This window comes from Odocoileus virginianus, unplaced genomic scaffold (genome assembly GCF_023699985.2).
Source record: "Odocoileus virginianus isolate 20LAN1187 ecotype Illinois unplaced genomic scaffold, Ovbor_1.2 Unplaced_Scaffold_23, whole genome shotgun sequence".
Classification (NCBI taxonomy): Eukaryota; Metazoa; Chordata; class Mammalia; order Artiodactyla; family Cervidae; genus Odocoileus; species Odocoileus virginianus.
Window position 1 is genome coordinate 71,694 of NW_027224285.1, and position 21,828 is coordinate 93,521.

At 36.9% G+C, this 21,828-nt stretch overlaps 1 long non-coding RNA gene across 3 annotated transcripts in view; it reads right to left on the bottom strand.

Moving 5' to 3' along the window:
• Positions 1 to 16,010: 16,010 nt before the first annotated feature.
• Positions 16,011 to 21,828, bottom strand: part of LOC110143591 (uncharacterized) — a 45,658-nt gene continuing 39,840 nt past the window's right edge. For 2 of the 3 annotated variants that reach the window (XR_011486153.1, XR_011486150.1), the window contains one exon: positions 18,190 to 21,117. This is a non-coding gene — a long non-coding RNA (uncharacterized lncRNA). Of the gene's footprint in view, positions 18,149 to 18,189; positions 21,118 to 21,828 lie in introns of those variants that run through there. The other variant, XR_011486151.1, reaches the window with a different exon arrangement.

A 21,828-nucleotide genomic window follows, 5' to 3' on the forward strand; every position in this document is an offset into this window, starting at 1 on the left:
AAAACCAGCTAGCTGTGACAACTCATTTCTGAAAGCCAAGCAACAGCTTTCACTCTGACACACTCTGGAAATCCAGCAAGTCAGCTATGGCCTACTCCAGTGACTACTACTACACTTTTTGAAAGAGCCAGTCAGTCCCTCAACACTCCACTTTGGAAAGTCTACAAATCCCTGAATCTCCCATTTCCCCCAACCTTTTATCATTTCTTTCTCTGACTGATTTACAAATATAGGCCTCTTTTTGTTAGTTTGATGGTCAAAGATGGACACTATCAATTCCTTCCCTCATGCTATTCTATGACTAAGAGACAGATTGATTTTCCCATCTTCTTGAATCTGATTGGTCTTGTGACTTGTTTTGGCTTATTAGCATATTACAAAAGTGTCAGGCCTCCCCTTTAGGAGTATGGCAGCTTCCACTTTCCTTCTCAAAGCTAGTAACATGGAAAAAGTACAACTAGTCTGAGATCACCAATTTGTGAAGAAACTCAAGCTACTGAGGATGAAACCCCACAATGCTGGACATATGAGTGAAGTTTTTCAGACCTTCCAGCCTAGCCCCATCACTTCCTAAATGCTAGCTGAATAAGAGGATACAGCTAATAACTAGTGGAGAAGAAAAATCATCCACTCTTATCTATAGAGAAATAATAAGTTATTATTTTAAGCCTTTTAAGTTTTAGGTGTTTTTGTTGCACAGTAATAGATGGCTGAAACAGAAAAGCAATAAGTCAAGCTTTTGGTTCCAAATGTTGGTTAGACTCTTCTTTCACAGTAACAGTTACATAGTATAATTATCCCTTAGAAGTTCACCACAATTAATACTATGACAGTTATTTAATCTAGTTTCTAAAAAGGACTTACCTCCCAAACACCACCCTGTTTCCATGAAAGAGAAGCAATCTTGGCTAAATTAGGCTATTTCATACTGCATGGTGTCATCCCAACTATATCCAGACCTTGAAACTTATATAGCAAAGAATAAACGCCAATGGAAGGGGGAAATTATCCATACTTTTTTTTTTTTTTACAATAAAGACTCTACTTAAGAAATTCAACAGGTGATAAGATCTTGCCTTATCTGTAAACTTCAGATGTTGTTGGACACTCCTTCATAGAATATTATAGCCATAGGCTATAAAGGTGTGTGTAGTTGACTGGTACATGGTCTCATGATAATTTAGGGCAGAGAAAATACTGGGTTGGTGTGAGAGATTGGTTGTTTTGTATAGGAAACATATGCTCCAGGCCTGGCTCTATCCCTTTGCTATCTCTAAGAATTGGCTAGCCCTAAGAGACAAAGTCTCTCCCTGGTCTGCAAGCTTCATAAGATGTCAAAACATCATAGAATACATAAAATTTAAAAATATGATTAATACACTATGCTTTGAAAAAGCTTAATATTTCTCAGCCTAAAGTTCTACAGCTGTTCATGATGATAAAGACAACGTGGTTATATCTTAAAATCTCTATAAATTCTCATGAAATTGTTATTGAATGATCTGAAACTTGGCTTGAATTTTCTCCTCACAGTATCCAAATTGAGATTATCGAAAATCTAATAACAGGCACACAGTCATAAGCCCAACAGGTGAAAACTGCATTTCCAAAAGTGGTCACCAGAAACATCTCCACTTATATAATGAAGAGATTAAATATGTGAAAAGAGACACCAACCAATGTAAGCCTTAAAATCACACTGAAAAGGACCATTTTCTGTATTTACATTCCTAATCACAAATAAATGCTACAAGAATAAAACCATGGCTGAACATTATCAGAATGTGTGATCCATTATTTATGTCTGACTTTGGGACAAATAATAAAACAGCTTAAACTGTATAGGTCTTACAGACTAAAAATTCACTTGCTAGAGAATGAATGCTAAGAATACTAAGCAGTAAAACTGATGTTGAATATTACACAGAAAGAGCATATGTGTCTGATTCCCAGGTGCTTAAATGCTGGTACATAGACAGTATGGCCAGCTGATATTAAAGCATGATTCTGACATTTCTCCAAAGAAGACATACAGATGGCCAACTGCCGGGGTCCAGCCTCGGCAGGATCCAGGGGGTACCCTCAGGATGAATGGCGTCGGCGAGAGAAGACACGTGAGACCAGCCTTGATAGGGCCAAGTCTGCGAGGGGGAGAGAGAGAGAGAGAGAGAGAGAGTGACCAGACGGGGGGTGCAGCAGAGTCTGGCAAATCTTTATTTTTACCGTAGCTTTTATATTCTAAGTTAGTACATTTTTAAGGGGAAGATAGTTTAATATTACATCGGCTCATCCTTCACGAAACCAGGGTGTTTTCTGCATACTTCTTTGTGAGAGTCTTGTACATTATCTTCTGGCCTTGGGGCCTATTGACATTTTATGACCTAGGTGAATGCAAAGCTGTTTTCTGTAATCTATTCTTTAATGAACACAAAGGTCAGTCCTTCCAGAAGAAGTTATCAGTTAAATTTATCTAAAAGTTTTACAACACAAAGACTCTGCAGCTCCAGTGAGGCAGCCCCTGTTTAGCATTCCTGGTTAAAATGAACAATTCTAAACTCTTATTTTTCTAAATCTTTAACTATAACCACTTTTAGAATAATATTTTTATGTTCTCTAATAGGGCTTCCTCACCCCCGAAGGGCTCTGTGCCTATTAGGGCCTTTATGTGATCAGGTTCTTTATGCTGTTTATGATTAAGGTGTTGTGAGCAGTCATGTGCATTAGTACGCATTTGCCAAGCAGGCTAGAATGCCAGCAAAGGGGTCTAAATTGAAACACTCCTTTCATCCTGGATAATCTTATAGGATACCGCCGTCCTTTGGGGGACATATTGATTAAAGTTCTAAGTTGATTCTGTTTGGAGAGAGATCGGGGAAGGCCTTCTACCTGTGTCACAGAAATTAGGGAGTAGTCTAATACAGCAAGCATCAGAAAGACAGAGATCATCTTTAAGGTGAGCGCCGGGGCAGCTTTTTGAAATCCCTGCAGTCCTGATCTGCCTTGCTTGTCAGGTCTTCTCCTCACGACATCTCGTGTGCTGGCTCCCGGCCGCCAACCAACACATGAAAAGATTTTCAACACCACTCATTATTAGATAAATGTAAATCAAAATGCAAATGGGGTATCACCTCACACCAGTCAGAATGGCCATCATCAACAACAAACGATGAAGAAGGTATGGAGAAAAGGGAACCCTCTTGCACCGTGCTTGGAGAAGGCAATGGCAACACACTCCAGTACTCTTGCCTGGAAAATCCCATGGACGGAGGAGCCTGGTAGGCTGCAGTCCATGGGGTCGCGAAGAGTCGGACATGACTGAGCGACTTTCACTTTCACTTCACTCTCATGCATTGGAGAAGGAAATGGCAGCCCACTCCAGTGTTCTTGCCTGGAGAATCCCAGGGATGGCGGAGCCTGGTGGGCTGCCGTCTATGGGGTCGCACAGAGTCAGACACGACTGAAGTGACTTAGCAGCAACAGCAGCAGCTTGCACCGTTGCTGGGAATGTAAATTGATAAGAGCCACTACAGAGAACAGTATAGAAGTTACTTTAAAAAAACTAGGAATAAAACTACCATGTGACCCAGCAATCCCATTACTGGGCATATACCCTAAGAAAACCATAATTCAAAAAGACCATATACACCAATGTTCATTACAACACTATGTACAATATCTAACACGTGGAAGCCAACTAGATGTCCATTGACAGAGGAATGGATAAAGAAGTTGTGGTACATATACAGAGTGGAACATTGCTCAGCCATGAAAAGGAATACATTTGAGTCAGTACTAGTAAGGTGGATAATCACAATGGTGTGATCACTCACCTAGAGCCAGACATCCTGGAATTCGAGTCAAGTGGGCCTTAGGAAACATCACCACGAACAAAACTAGTGGAGGTGATGGAATTCCAGTTGAGCTATTTGAAATCCTAAAAGATGATGCTGTGAAAGTGCTGCACTCAATATGCCAGCAAATTTGGAAAACTCAGCAGTGACCACAGGACTGGAAAAAGTCAGTTTTCATTCCAATCCCAAAGAAAGGCAATGCCAAAGAATGCTCAAACTACTGCACAATTGCACTCATCTCACACACTAGCAAAGTAATGCTCAAAATTCTCCAAACCAGGCTTCAACAGTATGTGAACCCTGAGCTTCCAGATGTTCAAGCTGGATTTAGAAAAGCCAGAGGAACCAGAGATCAAATTGCCAACATCTGTTTGCTCACAGAAAAAGTGATAGAGTTCAAGAAAAACATCTACTTCTGCTTTATTGACTATGCCAAAGCCCTTGACTGTGTGGATCATGACAACTCTGGAAAATTCTTCAAGAGATGGGAATACCAGACAACCTGACCTGCCTCCTGAGAAATCTGTATGCAGATCAAGAAGCAACAGTTAGAACTGGACATGGAACAACAGACTGGTTCCAAATCAGGAAAGGAGTATGTCAAGGCTGTATATTGTCACCCTGCTTATTTAACTTATATGCAGAGTACATCATGAGAAATGCTGGACTGGATGAAGCACAAGCTGGAATCAAGATTGCAGAGAGAAATATCAATAACCTCAGATATGCAGATGACACCACCCTTATGGCAGAAAGCAAAGAAAAACTAAAGAGCCTCTTGATGAGGGAGGTGGGAGGGGGGATCAGGATGGGGAATACATGTAAATCCATGGCTGATTCATGTCAATGTATGACAAAACCCACTACAATATTGTAAAGTAATTAGCCTCCAACTAATAAAAATAAATGAAAAAAAAAAAGAAAGTGAAAGAGGAGAGTGAAAAAGTTGACTTAAAACTCAACATTCAGAAAACTGAAGATCATGGCATCTGGTCCCATCACTTCATGGCAAATAGATGGGGAAACAATGGAAACAGTGACAGACTTTATTTTGGGGGGCTCCAAAATCACTGCAGATGGTGACTGCAGCCATGAAATTAAAAGAAACTTGCTCCTTGGAAGAAAAACTATGACCAACCTAGACAACATATTAAAAAGCAGAGACATTACTTGCCAGCAAAGGTCCATCTAATCAGAGCTATGGTTTTTCTAGTAGTCATGTATGGATGTGAAGTTGGACTATAAAGAAAGCTGAGCGCCGAAGAATTGAGGCTTTTGAATTGTGGTGTTGGAGAAAACTCTTAAGAGTCCCTTAAATGGCAAGAAGATCCAACTAGTCAATCCTAAAAAAAAAAATCAGTCCTTAATATTCATTGAAATATTGAAATATGCTGAAGCTGAAACTCCAATACTTTGGCCACCTGATGTGAATAACTGACTCACTGAAAAAGACCCTGATGCTGGGAAAGATTGAAGGTGGGAAGAGAAGGGGACGACAGAGGATCAGATGGTTGGATGGCCTCACCCACATGATGGACATAAGTTTGAATAGGCTCCAGGAGTTGGTAATGGACAGGGAAGCCTGGTGTGCAGTCCATGGGGTCAAAAAGAGTCAGACATGACTGAATGACTGAACTGACTGATGTGCAACTGAGACAAGTTTTCAGTTTGAGTCTGAGTTAAATTGCCTACTAAAACAAAATCATCCAGAGGAATTTAACAGAATCTAAAGTCTCCACAAATAACATTTTAAATGTTCAGGATACATTATAAAATTACTGAACATATGAAAAACCAAAAAGAATGTAACTCATTCTGAAGGAAAAAGATGACCAACATAGGCCAGTATCAAGATTACTCAGTGTTGGAACTGATAAGAACTTTAGTGTCCATTATAACTAATTCAATGATATAAGAGACAATATACTCATGATGAGTGAAAAGAAATTCTAGCATACAAATAGAAATTATGAAAAAGTACAAATTGGAAATTCTAGAACTGAAAAACACAACAGTGGAAATAAAAAATTCATTGGATGGATTTAATAGCAGGAACAAAATGGAAAAGCAAAGCATCAGTGATTTTGGAGAGAAAAAAAAAATAAATGAAAATGAAGTATTTAAAGAAGAGGTAGAAAAAAACACTGAAAAAAATAAATAGAATACTAGACTTGTATGACATCAAAAAGTCTAACATGCAAAATTGGAATCTAGAAATGTACAAAAACAATATTTAATTCCATATGGGATAAATATGAAGAAAATCAAGTCTAGATATTTGAGAGTCAAACTTCCAAAAACGTGAATAAAAATAAAATATCGAAAGACATATTACACTCAAGAGAATAATAATTTAAATAATCAAAGAACTCTCACCAGAAACCACAGGCAGAAAACAGGGAAGAAACATATTTTAAGAAAAAAAAAAAAAAAGCCAATCCAGCAGAAGTATCCTTAAACAATGAAAGCTAAAAGCAGACATTTTCAGATAATGAAAAACAAAGAGAACTCCTATATACCAGGCTTAAAGTATAAGAAATGCTAAATGAAGTTCTTACAGATGAAAGAAAATGACACCAGAAAAAAAAAATCAGATTTTTTAAAAACAAATGAAGAGCACCAGAAATGTAAATAATTGGATAAGTATTAAAGAAGTTTTTCCTCTTAATTTCTTGAAGATACAAATAAGTGTTTAAAGTAAAAAACATGACATTGTACTGGGTTTATCCTATAAATTTTGACAGGTCATATTTCATTTAGTTAAAAATATTTAAAAATTTCTTACGAGATTTAATCCATGTATTACTCAGAAGTGTGTTATTTAATCACAAACCATTTTAGAATTTTATAGCTATCTTTGTGTTATTGATATTTAGTTTTAGTCCATATTCTGGGAGCATACTTTGATATCTATTCCTTTAAATTTGTTAAGGTATATTTTAATGGCCCAGAGAGTAATCTATCTTGCTGAATGTTCTAATATAAGCTTGAGAAGAATGTGTATTTTGCTGCTGTTAGATGAAGTATTCTACAAATGTCAATTAGATAGGTGTATTAACTATAGCCTTACTGATTTTCTGACTATTGGAACTTAATTACTAATAGAGGGGTGTTGATGTCTACAACAATTAATATAGCTACTTCAGCTTTCTTATGATTAGTGTTAGCATGCTATATCTTTCTCCACTGCTTAAAAGTGGGCTTTCTGTAGAAAACATTTAGTTGGATCTTGCTTTCATTATCCACTCTGATAGTCCTTTTTCATTGGTGTATTTAGACCACTCACATTTAAATTTATTGTTGATAAATTGAAGTAATATTCACCACATTTTTAACTGTTTTCCATTTTTTACCCTATTGTTTCTCTTGTCTTCCACTCTTTTTTATGCCTTCTCTGGTTTTGAGTATTTTATATTATTCCATTTTCTCTCCTCTCTTTGCATATCAGTTACACCTATATTTTTATTGATCTCATAACTTGTTTATAATTTATAGACTTTTTAAGAGCACATTTAGATAAAAAGCACAATTGAATATGAAGATTTCCAATATATGACCTGCCTCTACATATATACAGCCTCCTTCATCATCAACATTCCCAGCTTCCATCTGCACAGAGTGGCATAATTGCTACAATTCTTACAGACATCATTATTAACCAAAGTCCAGTTTATATTAGGGTTCACTACTGGTGTTGTACCTTCTGTGGGTTTTGACAAATGTATAATAAAATATATCCACCATTACATTATATAGAATAGTTTAACTTCCCTAAACATCCTCTGTACTCCATGTATTCAGCCTTCTGCTTCAATCAGTAGCAACCACTGATTCTTCTATGGTTTCCACATTTTTGCATTTTCCAGAATTTTATATAGTTGGAATCACACAATATTTAGTCTACTGGGTTCTTTCACTTAGTAATATCCTTTTAAGGTCCTCCATGTCTTTTCAAGACTTGGCACCCTCCCCTCCTTTTTTAAGCAGTGAACGAAATCCATTGGCTGGATATACCAGAGTTTGGATATTAAGTTTTTCTTATTGAAGGACATTTTGGTTGCTTCCAAGTTTTGGAAACTATGAATAAAGCTATTATAAACATCTGTGTGCTGGTTTTTGAGTAAGCATATGTTTTTCAGCACCATTGGGGAAATACTAAGGATCACAATGGCTGGATTATATAGTAAAAGAAGTATATTTAGCTTTGTAATAAACTACCAAATTATCTTCCAAAGTTGTACCACATTAGAGTCCCACTAGTAATGAGAGGGTTAACGTAGGTACGTTGATAAAGTATCCAAGCCTAAGGCCCCTTTTAGGAGGAGGTGAACATCTTTCCTTCTCACATTCTTTTGACTTAGACACATAGGCCTTGTAGGCAGCAGTAAGTCTTGTTCAAGGACATACCTTTTTGAGGTCAGAATGTGTGCTATGGAGAAGGTCTGGGCCCACAGCCTTGAGCTCTGGGTTAACCTGTTCCTTCTGGCTAATCTTGTGCTGATGTCATCCCAGGATGTATGTTATGGGAAATGGTCTGGGCAAAATTTTCACAGCCTTGAGATATTTTTTTCTATTCTCAGCAGCTGGCAGAAAAGTATAAAATTTCCTGCTTAAAACTAGCAAGGCAGATAATCTTTCTACCCCCTTCTGATATCTATGTAAGAAGTTTTTTCTGCCATTATCACTTTAACAAAATTTCTACTACACAAAGCTCTGAGTGACTGAGACTGTCTTTGGTCCCAGAGTTAAATCTTCTCCTTCGGAGGCAATGAATATGGTGGAACACTGTAAACTTTTATCTATCATCTTGGGGGCTCTTCCAGGATCCCAAGATAAGCTAAAGCTTTCAGTAATAAAGAAGAGTTCTTGTTGCTTGACATCTTTGCCAGAATTTGTTGTCAATGTTTTGAATTATGGCCATTTTAATAGATGTCCAGTGTCATTTGAGAATAGTTTGAATTTACAAGTCCCTTATGATATATTTGTTAAGTGTCTTTTCACATGGCTATTTGCCATCTTTATGTCTCCTTTAGTGAGGTATCTAGTCAGGTCTTTTGCCCATTTTAAATAGGGTTTCTTGATTTCTTATTCTTGAATTTTAACAACTCTTTGTATATTTTGGATAACAGTCCTTTATCAGATATGACTTTTGCAAATATGTTCTCGCATTCTGTGACTTGTGTTCTCTATCTCTTGAGATACTTCTTGAAAATTTTTGTACTCATTGTCCTGGAATTTGAAATATATACGTAGAACTAATTCAAGTCCACTTTCAGACAACACTGTATCACTTCACAGGTGGTGCAGGTACCTTATAACAGAGTATTCCCAATTCCTCTCTCCAATCCTTTATAATATTGCAGCCATTCATTTCATTTACACAAATCTATAATTACTGAGACTACCGGTACTAGTATTAAGTTGAACAAATTCTTATTTGTTAGATTAATTGAGAATAAGGAACACGGAAGACATTATTTGGCTTTTAATAATTCCTGCTCATATCTTCCTTTCCTTACACAGGTAAAACTTTCTAATATCATTTTCCTTCTCTCTTAAGAATCCTATTAACTGTTTTACAAGGTTTACTGGTGAATAATTCTTTCAATTTTGTTTACTTGAGAAAGTTTTTATTCCTTATTTACTTTTGAAGGACAGTTTAACTGGATATAGAAATCTAGATTTTTAAATATTTAAATCTTTAAATATTTTGCTCCGCTCTCACATGCATAGTTTTTGAAGAGAAGAACAATGCAATCTTTATCCCCACTCCACTGTAGCTATGATATATTTTTCTCTAGCTTTGTTCAAGACTTCTTCTTCACCTTTTATTTTTCTGTAGTTTGAATATGAGATACCTATGTGGAGACTTTCCCCCCACATTTATCCTGCTTGGTGTTCCCTGGCCTTCCTGGATCTCTGCTTTTATATTTATTCTGCTCCTTTCTCTCATTCTTCTCCTTCTGATATTCCCATTAACATGTGTTAAATATTTTGTAAGTGTTCCACAGTTCTTGAAAATTGTGTTCTTTTATTCTTTTTATTATCCTTTTTTCTAATTTTCAGTGTGGCAAGTTTCTATTGACATCATTGAGATCACAGATTCTTTCCCTGTTATGCTCAGTACACTGCCTTCATTCTTACTGAGTGATTTTGATTTCTAGCATTTCTCTTTCATTCTTTATTATCATTTCCATTCCTTTGCTTACATTAACCTTCTGTTATTACATGCTGTCCACTTTTTCCAGCAGAGCTCTTAACATATTAATCATAATTATTTTAAATTTCTGTCCAAAATCTTTTCCATATCTGAACCATGTTCTGAAACATGCTTTGCCTTTTGAACCTTTTTTCTTTCCTTTTAGCATGCTTTGTAATTTTTTGCTTAAAAGCAAGAAATTATGTATTCAATTAAAGGAACTGATGTAATAAGCTTTTAATGTGAGGTTTGACTTTATGTGGCTATGAGGTAGGCTCTGCTTACTGTTCATTATAGCTGTGCATCAGAGGCTAAAATTCCCTCTAGTGTCTTTTTGTCTGTCTCTTCCATTGTCCTTCTGTTTATTTAAAGACCCCGCCTTAAATAAGATCTTAGGCTAGCAGTTCTTTCAGCTGTTGGTATTTTAGCTTCTTTTAGCTTTTAGTTCTTTCAGTTTCTTGGTATTCTATAGGAAGTTAATTGATATGGTGACAAGATATGAGAGGAAGGGTTTATAGTTCTGTGATTAGGTCTCAGTCTTTTTAGTGAGCATGTGTGCCTATGGTGTCATCTTAATAAGTGTTGCTCAATTTTGTTCTCCCCTGCCACACTTGGGTGAGATGGCAAGTTTAGAGGAGTCTGGGATGAGTCTCTTCTCTCAGGTTAGGCTCTGGTTTAACAGTTTATCTTGAGGTGAGGCCTTGTTAAAGAGAAAATGGTTTGCCCTAATTAAAGGCATATTTTAAATGGTTCCTTTTCCCTTCTCCCTGCCAGAAGCACAAAGGGATTTTTCCACGATTTTCACAGTGAGAATTTGGTCATGTTCTTGCAGGACAAACTGATCAAAGACTGCCTCCCCTTGGAATTTTTAACTCTCAACTTAGCCTACAATTCATTAATTACAGGAATGCTGCTGTAAAGTACTGCCTCCAGTTGTGGGCTTCTCCTCCTGGGCTTCTGTCATGTGGCTTCAATATTCTGACTGACCTAAAAAAATTGTTGATTTTTCAATGCTTGTCAAGTTTTTTCTCTTGTTGTGAACATGCTGTTGTTGCTGCTAAGTCGCTTCAGTCGTGTCCGACTCTGTGCGACCCCATAGACAGCAGCCCACCAGGGTCCTCTGTCCCTGGAATTCTGCAGGCAAGACTACTGGAGTGGGTTGTCATTTCCTTCTCCAATGCATGCATGCATGCTAAGTCGCTTCAGTCGTGTCCAATTCTGTGCGACCCTATGGACAGCAGCCCACCAGGCTCCTCCGTCCACAGGATTCTCTAGGCAAGAATACTGGAGTGGGTTGCTATTTCCTTCTCCACTTGTGAACATGGGAAATGTACCATATACGGGGTATCATATGCTAGGAATAATGTAGTGAGTTGTATCATATCCTGCGTAGCTTATAAACAGCAGAAACTTATTTCTCACAGCTCCAGAGACTGGAAGGTTGAGATTAGGGTGCCAGCAGGGTAGAGTTCTGAAGAGAGCCTGCTTCTGGGATAAAAACTACACACTTGTCATTATATCCTCATGTAGCAGAGAGCAGAGAAGAGAAAGCAAGCTGTCTGGTGACTCTTAAAAGGTACTAATCCCATTGTACCTAGGAGGTACAATAGGAGGCTCCATCCTCATGAACTCATCTAATGCTGATTAATTCCCAAAGGTCCCACTTGATAACACCATCGCACTTGGGGTAGGGTTTCAACAAATGAATTTGGGAGTGGGGACAAACATTCAGTCTATACCAACCAGAAATAAAAGAAACTCACCTCTCATTTTGAGTTTATAATGTAAGTATGACAACAATAACAAAAAGAATAGTGCCAGGGAGCTGGAAATGGACTTTTATATTTGCAGGCTTTCTACATTTTATGAGAAATGGTATATTATTAACTATAAATAGATGGCAAAAAGTTGATGTATAATCACTTCTCGGCCTTTTGGCTAAGATCAAGTGTAAAAGTTGATGTATATTGTAACTGATAGAGAAACTACTATATACACAATGGATAAGAGATACATGGAACAACAGACTGGTTCCAAAAAGGAGTACATCAAGGCTGTATATTGTCACCCTGCTTATTTAACTTATATGCAGAGTACATCATGAGAAATGCTGGGTTGGAGGAAGCACAAGCTGGAATCAAGACTGCTGGGAGAAATATCAATAACCTCAGATATGCAGATGACACCACCCTTATGGCAGAAAGTGAAGAAGAACTAAAGAACCTCTTGATGAAAGTGAAAGAGGAGAGTGAAAAAGTTGGCTTAAAAGCTCAACATTCAGAAAACTAAGATCATGGCATCTGGTCCCATCACTTCATGGCAAATAGATGGGGAAACAGTGGAAGCAGTGTCAGACTTCATTTTTTGGGGCTCCAAAATCACTGAAGATGGTGATTGCAGCCATGAAATTAAAAGACGCTTACTCCTTGGAAGGAAAGTTGACCAACCTAGACAGCATGTTAAAAAGCAGAGACATTATTTTGTCAACAAAGGTCCATCTAGTCCAGGCTATGGTTTTTCCAGTGGTTAGGTATGAATGTGAGAGTTGGACTATAAAGAAAGCTGAGCACTGAAGAATTGATGCTTTTGAACTGTGATTTTGGAGAAGACTCTTGAGAGTCCCTTGGGCTGCAAGGAGATCCAACTAGTCCATCCTAAAGGAGACCAGTCCTGGGTGTTCATTGGAAGGACTGATGCTGAAGCTGAAACTCCAATACTTTGGCCGCCTGATGCGAAGAGGTGACTCATTTGAAAAGACCCTGATGCTGGGAAAGATTGAGGGCAGGAGGAGAAGGGGTATACAGAGGATAAGATGGTTGGATGGCATCACTGACTCAATGGACATGGGTTTGGGTGGACTCCGGGAGTTGGTGATGGACAGGAGGCCTGGCGTGCTGTGGTTCATGGGGTCACAAAGAGTCAGACATGACTGAGCGACTGAACTGAACTGAAATGAACTGAAAAGAGATACACCTAAACAGCCAATAGATAAAGTGGAATTTTAAAATACTCAAATTTAACAGGAAAAGAAACCATGAGTAAAATGAAAAGACAACCTAAAGAATGGGAAAAAAATATTTGCAAATGATGTGACCAACAAGGGCTTAATTTCTAAAATATATTAATGCAAACAGCTCATACAACTTAACAACAACAAAAACAAACCCAATTGAAAAATAGGCAGAAAATCCAAAGAGACATTTCTCCAAAGAAGACATACAGATGGCCAATAGACATATAAGAAGATGCTCAACATCATTAATTATTAGAGATGTGCAAGTAAAGACTAGAATGAGGTACCAGCAGTCAGAATGATCATCATTAAGAAATCTACAAATAACAAATACAGGAGAGGTGTAGAGAAAAGAGAACCTTACTAAACTGTTGGTGGGAATGTAAGGTGGTGTAGCCACTGTGGAGAATGGCATGGAGGTTCCTCAGAAAAGTAAAAATAGAATAACCACATGATACAGCAATCCCACTCCTGGGCATATATCCAGAAAAAATTCAAACAGATACATGCACCCCTATGTTCACCCTATGTTAATAGCAACGCTATTCATAATAGCCAAGACATGGAAATGACCTAAACGTCCATCGACAAATGAATGGATAAAGAAAATGTGGTACATATCAGTTCAGTTTACTTCAGTTCAGTCACTCAGTCATGTCCAACACTTTGCGACCCCATGGACTGCAGCATGCCAGGCCTCCCTGTCCATCACCTATTCCCAGAGCTTGCTCAAGCTCATGTCCATTGCATCAGTGATACCATCCAACCATCTCATCTTTTGTCATCCCCTTCTCCTCCTGCCTTCAATCTTTCAGGGTCTTTTCCAATGAGTCAGTTCTTCACATCATGTGGTCAAACTTTGGAGTTTCAGCTTCAGCATCAGTCCTTCCAATGAATATTCAGGACTGATTTACTTTAGGATACACTGGTTTCATCTCCTTGCAGTCCAAGAGACTCTCAAGGGTCTTCTCCAATACCACAGTTCAAAAGCATCAATTCTTTGGCGCTCAGCTTTCTTTATAGTCCAACCCTCACATCCATACATGACTACTGGAAAAACCATAGCATTGATTAGATGGATGTTTCTTGGCAAAATAATGTCTTTGTTTTTTAATATGCTGTCCAGGTTGGTCATAACTTTTCTTCTAAGGAGCATGCGTCTTTTAATATCATGCCTGCAGTCATCACCTGCAGTGATTTTGGAGCCCAAGAAAATAAAATCTGTCAGTGTTTCCATTGTTTCCCCAACTATTTGCCATGAAGTGATGGGACTGGATGCCATGATCTTAGTTTTCTGAATGTTGAATTTTAAGTCAACTTTTTCACTCTCCTCTTTCACTTTCATCAAGAGGCTCTTTAGTTCTTCTTTGCTTTCTGCCATAAGGGTGGTGTCATCTGCGTATCTGAGGTTATTGATATTTCTCCTGGCAATCTTGATTCCAGCTTGTGCTTCATCCAGCCCAGCATTTCACATGATGTACTCTGCATAGAAGTTAAATAAGCAGTGGTACATACAGACAATGCATAGAAGTTTGTGCTTCATCCAGCCCAGCATTTCGTATGATGTACTCTACATAGAAGTTAAATAAGCTGTGGTATATATAGGCAATGGAATATGACTCAGCCATAAAAAAAGAATGTAATAATGCCATTTTCAGCAATGTGGATGGACCTAGAGATTATCATACTAAGCAAAGTAAGTGAGAAAGAGAAATACCATGCGATATCACTTAATTGGGAAATCAGTATGTCCAAGCATATATTGTCACCCTGCTTATTTAACTTATATGCAGAGTAAATCATGCAAAGTGCTGGCCTGGATGAAGGAATCCAGCTGGAACAAGCTAGAATCAAGATTGCTGGGAAAAATATCAATAACCTCAGATATGCAGATGACACCACCCTAATGGCAGAAAGTGAAGAGGAACTAAAGAACCTCTTGATGAAGGTGAAAGTGGAGTGAAAAATTTGGCTTAAAGCTCAACATTCAGAAAAAGATCATGGCATCCAGTCCCATCACTTCATGGCAAATAAATGGGAAAAAAAGGAAACAGTGAGAGACTTTATTTTGGGGGGCTCCAAAATCACTCAGATGGTGACTGCAGCCATGAAATTAAAAGATGCTTGTTCCTTGGAAGAAAAGCTATGAAAACTTAGTATATTAAAAAGCAGAGACATCACTTTGCTGACAAAGGTCTGTCTAGTCAAAGCTATGGTTTTTCCAGTAGTCATGTATGGATGTGAGAGTTGGACCATAAAGAAGGCTGAGTGCCAAAGAATTGATGTTTTTGAACTGTGGTGTTGGAGAAGACTCTTGAGAGTCCCTTGGACTGCAAGGAGATCAAACCAGTCAGTCCTAAAGGAAATCAACCCTGAATATTCATTGGAAGGACTGATGCTAAAACTGAAGCTCCAATACTTTTGGCCACCTGATGCAAAGAGCCAACTCACTGGAAAAGACCCTGATGCTGGGAAAGATTGAGAGCAAAAGGAGAAGAGGGCAGCAGAGGATGAGATGGTTGGATAACATCACCAACTCAATGGACATGAGTTTGAGCAAACTCAGGGAAACAGTGAAGGCCTGGTAATCCTGGCATGCTGCAGTCCATGGGGTCACAAAGAGTAAGACACAACTGAGCAACTGAACAAAAAAAAAATCTTAGCATCTAAATTATGACACAAATGAACCTATCTATGAAACACAAACAGAACCAGGGACACAGAGAACAGACTTGTGGCTACCAACAAGGAAGGGGCTTGGGGAAGAGATGGAGTGGGAGGTTGAGGTTAGCAGATGTATATAGAATGGATAAACAACAAGGTCCTACTGTATAGCACAGAAAACTATTCAATATCCTATGATAAACCATAATGGGAAAGAATATTAAGAAAAGATCATATATGTGTGTGTGTGTGTGTGTATATGTGAATGTAACTGAATCACTTTGAAATTAACACAACACTGATTCAGCTATAGTTTTTTTTTTTTTTAATTTATAGAAAATTCAACAGTAAAAAAAGGCAAGAGGTCAGAGAACAATGAAAACATAGACAGGTCAAACAGAAACAAATAAAATTATAGGATTAAATTCATCATATCAATAATTACATTAAACATTAATAGAGGCAATGAGTAGAGTAGATTTTGAGAAGGCCATGCATCATCTTGAAAGGCATTTGCATCATGTTCAGTATCTGCAGAGTCTCTAAGGAAATAGTACAGTGTTCCTCCCTTTCAAAGAGAAATTGCTTCTGCCATCCTGAAGAGTTTAAAGAAACCTATGGGTTGGAGAGTCTCAAGTGTATTGCTACAAATTTCCCCATTCTAGGCCTCAATTTTCCACTCCTTTATGAGACTTCTGAATTTTGTACAAGAAATCTACCAGATCTATACCTATGTAATTGTCTTTGCAATACTGCTACCCTGCAGAATAGCAATTATACACCAGGCATGATTTACAGGACTTGGCTTGTATCTCAGGATAAATGGATATTTTGAATGCTTTTACAGAGGTCTACTATCCTTCACTGTGTGTCCTGTGTTGATAATTAGCTAACTTGAACCTGTCTTCAAGGCTTGTCAGGCAGAAAAGTCAGCAACTCCACAACTCATAAACTTACCATTGCCCCATGGTTTAAGAGATAGAGCTACTGCAGAAGACATCTACCCTTACTCATTCTAATCTACCAAATGTAAGAACAGTTTTAAGTGTGACGTTATAGAATAACAAGGATCATCCTCCTACCACTTACCATTAGCAATGTGACTTTCACTGTTATTTGATTAATAAGTGACCTACTATATGGATGTGAGAGTTGGACCATAAAGAAGGCTGAGCACCAAAGAACTGATGCTTTCAAATTGTGGTGCTGGAGAAGACTCTTGAGAGTCCCTTGGACTGCAAGGAGATCAAACCAGTCAATCCTAAAGGAAATCAACCCTGAATATTCATTGGAAGGACTGATGCTAAAGCTGAAGCTCCAATACTTTGGCCATCTGACACAAAGAGCCAACTCATTGGAAAAGGCCCTAATGCTGGGAAACATTGAAAGCAAAAAGAGAAGAGGCCAGAAGAGGATGAGATGATTAGATAGCATCACCAACTCAATGGACATGAATCTTAGCAAACTCTGGGAGACAGTGAAGGAGAGGAAAGCCTGGTGTCCTGCAGTTCATGGGTTGTGAAGAGTTGAACATGACTGAGCGACTGAACTACAACAAATTCTAGATTCCAAAAGTGAAGATCTCATTTCTAGAGCCACTTTTGGAATCAACAGTACTGCTCTGTGCTGTGCTTAGTTGCTCAATTGTGTCCAACTCTTTGCAACCCCAGGGACTGTAGCCCAAGGCCCTTCTGTCCAAGGGCATTCTCCAGGCAAGAATACTGGGATGGTTGCCATTCCCTCTTCCAGGGGATCTTCCCAACCCAGGGATTGAACCCAGGTCTCCCACATTGCTGGATTCCCCATAAAAGCACAGGTTGAGGCCAGGAGTTAGGTGCAGTTTATTTTGGAGGTCATCTTTGGAAAATAGAGGGAATGGAGAGAATGTGAAAGGAAAGGAGGGAAAGTTAATAAAGTGTTACTGGGGACAACAGTGTTTAAAACCTGTGAGAACTCTCAGAATAATTCTAAAGGATGCACCTCAGAATAGATTTTGTTGAAAGGTGACCTTTGGCAAAAAAAAAACCCAACCACCGTCTATTTTTTGTACCCATTTTCTTAGTGTTTGCTCATAGTCTATTGGTAATGGTTTCTTCAAATCAAGTATAGAAAATTACAGTTGGCCCACCATATCCCTGGGTTTCACATCCATGGATTCAGTCAACACTCAGGCTCTTGGAACCAAAGCCTCATGGACACCAACGGATGACTATACTATGTATGTTCTTTGCAGGCTTCACTTTTGAAATATAATTGCTCTTAGAATTTTCTCTCTATATATTGAGTACCACATTAGATGTATTTTTGTTTCCAATATGAACTGTGATTTAAGAAACTTATGAGGATCCTGTTACACTTACTCATACTTTTAACCATTCCTTTGTTTCTTTTCAGAATTTCCAAGACTCCTGTTATCATTTCCTTGGAAAAAAGCAAAAAACACAAAACCCTGTAGCCATTGTTTGAAGTAGGTCACCTTGAAACAAACACTTTTCCTTTATCAGAGAAAATATTTCTCCTTCATTCTCAAAGCATGTTTTCAACAGATACAGAATTTGCAGCTGACAAATTGCTTGAACAATTTCTTGCCACATACTCCTAACCTTCAAGTTTTTAGGTGAGAAATCTCTTGTCATCTGTATCAGTGTTTCCTATAGATAATACACAGCATCCTCTGATCTGTTTCAATAATTTTGTATTCATTATTAGTTACTAGAAGACTGATTAAGATGTGTCTTTGAATGGATTTCTATTCATTTATCCTCTTATGTTGATTTTCTTTCTATTGACTTCTGATTTCTGCCCAATTTGGGAAAATTTCAAATTCCACTTCTTCAAATATTTTTCAGACATATATTCATCTTCATATGGGATTCCAGTTATACAGATAATAGATCTTTTGTTTTTGTCCCACAGGCCTCCACATCATTTTATGTAGTCTATTTTCTGATGTTGTTCTGATTTTTTTTTATTATGGTTAAAAATATATAACATTAGCTTTAGCATTTTAACCATATCTAATAAAACAATTCAGTGATTTTCAGTAAAGAGTGTTGAGCAACCATCACAAATATCAACTTTCAGAACTTTTCATCATCACAATATTAACTCTGTACCCATTAAACAATAACTCCCAATTCTTCCATGCTTGCAACTCCTAAGAACATTTATTCTATTCTCTCTATGAATTTTCTTATTTTGAGTATTTTGTATAGATAGAATCATACAATTTTGGTCATTTTGTGCCTGGTTTATCTCACTTAGCAAAATGTTTTCAAGATTTATCAATGCTGTGGCATGTGTCAGATTTTCATCCTTTGAAATTCTGAATAATATTCCACTTTATGTATATATCCTATTTTGTTTATTCATTTATCTGTCACTGGGTTGCCTCTGGTTGTTGTCAATAACATGGTTATGAACAGTGATGTCCAAGTGTCTGAATCCCTGCTTTAATTCTTTTGGGTATATACCTAGAAGTGCAACAGATGCATAATATGGTGCCAGTCATTTCATTTTTTGAGGAAATAGCATATTGGTTTCCAAAACACCTGTACCATTTTACAATTCTATCAGCAATGCACCAGCATTCCAATTCTCTTCTTCCCCCAACTTACTATTTTCACAGTTCATCTATTTCAAATAGTCATTTTTTCCCTCTGAAATGTTGGTAGAATTCAACAGTGAAGCCATCTGATCTTGGGTTTTCTTTACTGGGAGGTTTTTGATTGTTGACTTAATTTCTTTAGTAGCTACAGATCTATTCAGACTTTCTATTTATTCTTTAGTCAGTTTTGGTTTTGCGTGTATCCATCAGTTTTCCCATTTGATCTAGGTCATTTAGATTGTCGGCAGGCAACTGATAATACTTCTCCTGTATAATCCTTTAATTTCTGTAAATTATTAGCAATATCCCCAGTTTCATTTTTAATGTTATATGAGTAATACGAGTTCTTTTTTAAAAGTCAGTCTAGCTAAAGATCTGCCCATTTTGCTGATCTTTTCAAAGAACTAACTTTTCTTACATTTTGTCTTGTTTTCTATTTTATTTCAACTGTAATCTTTATTATATCCTTCTGACCTATGAATGTGACCTATGTCCATATACTTAAAGGTCATTTAAAACTTTCAACAATGTTTTGTATTTTTCAAAGTACGAGTTTTGCAGTTCTTTTGTCAAATTTGCTCCTAAGTATTTTATTCTTCTGGATGTTATATAAATAGAATGACTTTTTTAAATTTCCTTTTTGAGTTGTTAATTGCAAATGTGTAAAAATACAATTGAGTTTTCATATATTGATGTAGCCTGAAAACTTGCTGAACTGGTTTATTAGTTCTAATTGGCTTTCAGTGAATTACTTTAAGTTTTTCTATATTAGAAGATCATGTCATCTGTGAATAGAGATAATTTTACTTTAATTTTCTTTTTTTTTCCATTTATTTTTATTAGTTGGAGGCTAATTACTTTACATCATTACAGTAGTTTTTGTTATACATTGAAATGAATTAGCCTTGGATTTACATGTATTCCCCATCCCAGTCCCCCCTCCCTTACTTTAATTTTCTATTGGTGTGTTTGTAGAATGTTTTCCAGACTTCTGACTTCACTCATTCTATATCACTGTTCTTTTTTTTAATTAGTTGGAGGTTAATTACTTTACAATATTGTAGTGGGTTTTGTCATACATTGACATGAATCAGCCATGGATTTACATGTATTCCCCATCCCGATGCCCCCTCCCACTTCCCTCTCCACCCGATTCCTCTGGGTCTTCCCAGTACACCAGGCCTGAGCACTTGTCTCATGCATCCAGCCTTTATGTCTATTGTAAATAAAATGTATATATTATTTTTAAATCTATCAAATTCTATACTCTTTTAGATAACCATCAATTTACATTTAACATAACTAATATTGGTATATTTGAAGTTCAATCTATTCTATCAGTACTTTCTATTAATTTTATCTATCCTATCCATTCCTTTCTTTTTTTCTTCTGTTGTACATTCTTTTGAATTATTTTTTTTCCCAATTTTACTTCTTAACCCTGAATGTTCCATATATATTTTTGACATTCCATATTTAATTTTTGAGGTTCCATAGTTTTACAGGAGATGTAACATACACTCCTGACATACCAAAGTCTACGGTTCACAGGTACTTACTTATATCTTCTACGCAGATAACCAAGTTTCTTTAAAAAATTAATTCAATATATTCCTTTTAAGTCATTTGCCATTGTTTTTACTCAAATTATTTATAGTTTAATTGCATATTAACTTGTTATATTATCCAGTTAACAGCTATTTGTGCTTACCCACAAATTTATTCTTTGTGTTGTATTTAATTCCTTCATAAAACTCCAAGCTTGTATATAGGCACATTTTCCCTATGGCCAAAAAAAGGTAAAATTTATTTTAGTGTGGTTCTGCTGTCTTAGTATTTGTTATCTAAAAATGAATTTGGTCATTATTCTATAAAGCTATTTTCACTGGTTGTAGAGGTCTAGTTGATAACTATTTCCTTTTACAAAACTTACTACCTCATTCAATTATTTTATGGCCCATTGCTTATACTGAGAAGTCAGTTGTTAGCATAACCATTGCTACTTTAAAAATTATGCCTTATTTTTCTCTTTCATCTTTCAGATTGTACATTTTATTATCAATTTATCTACTTCTCTCTGTATCTTTTAATTCTCAGAAATTTTCCCATGATTTAGCTAGACTGTTTTCTTATATTTATTATTTGGGGTTCAGAGGTCTCCTAAGTTATTATCTTTCAGAATATTTTCTCAATCCAATTTCCACTTTCCTATCCATCTAAAATTTAATTGAAATTTTATACCTTGCATACTTTATTTTTTGGCCTCTGTTCAGTTTTTTAAAAAATCATTTTATTTCTCCAATCTTTATTTTAAAAATTCCTTCAATTTGGAATTTTATCTAACTTGCTGTTAAACCATGCACTGATTTGTGGAAGATTTTTAAGCATAACCTATCCTGTATCCAGGTCTGTAACAACTCTGACTGTGGGCAAAAGACAGGCTTTTCTTGGAGGGAGGAGGAGATCATGATGATACTCAAGAGATAATGTCCTT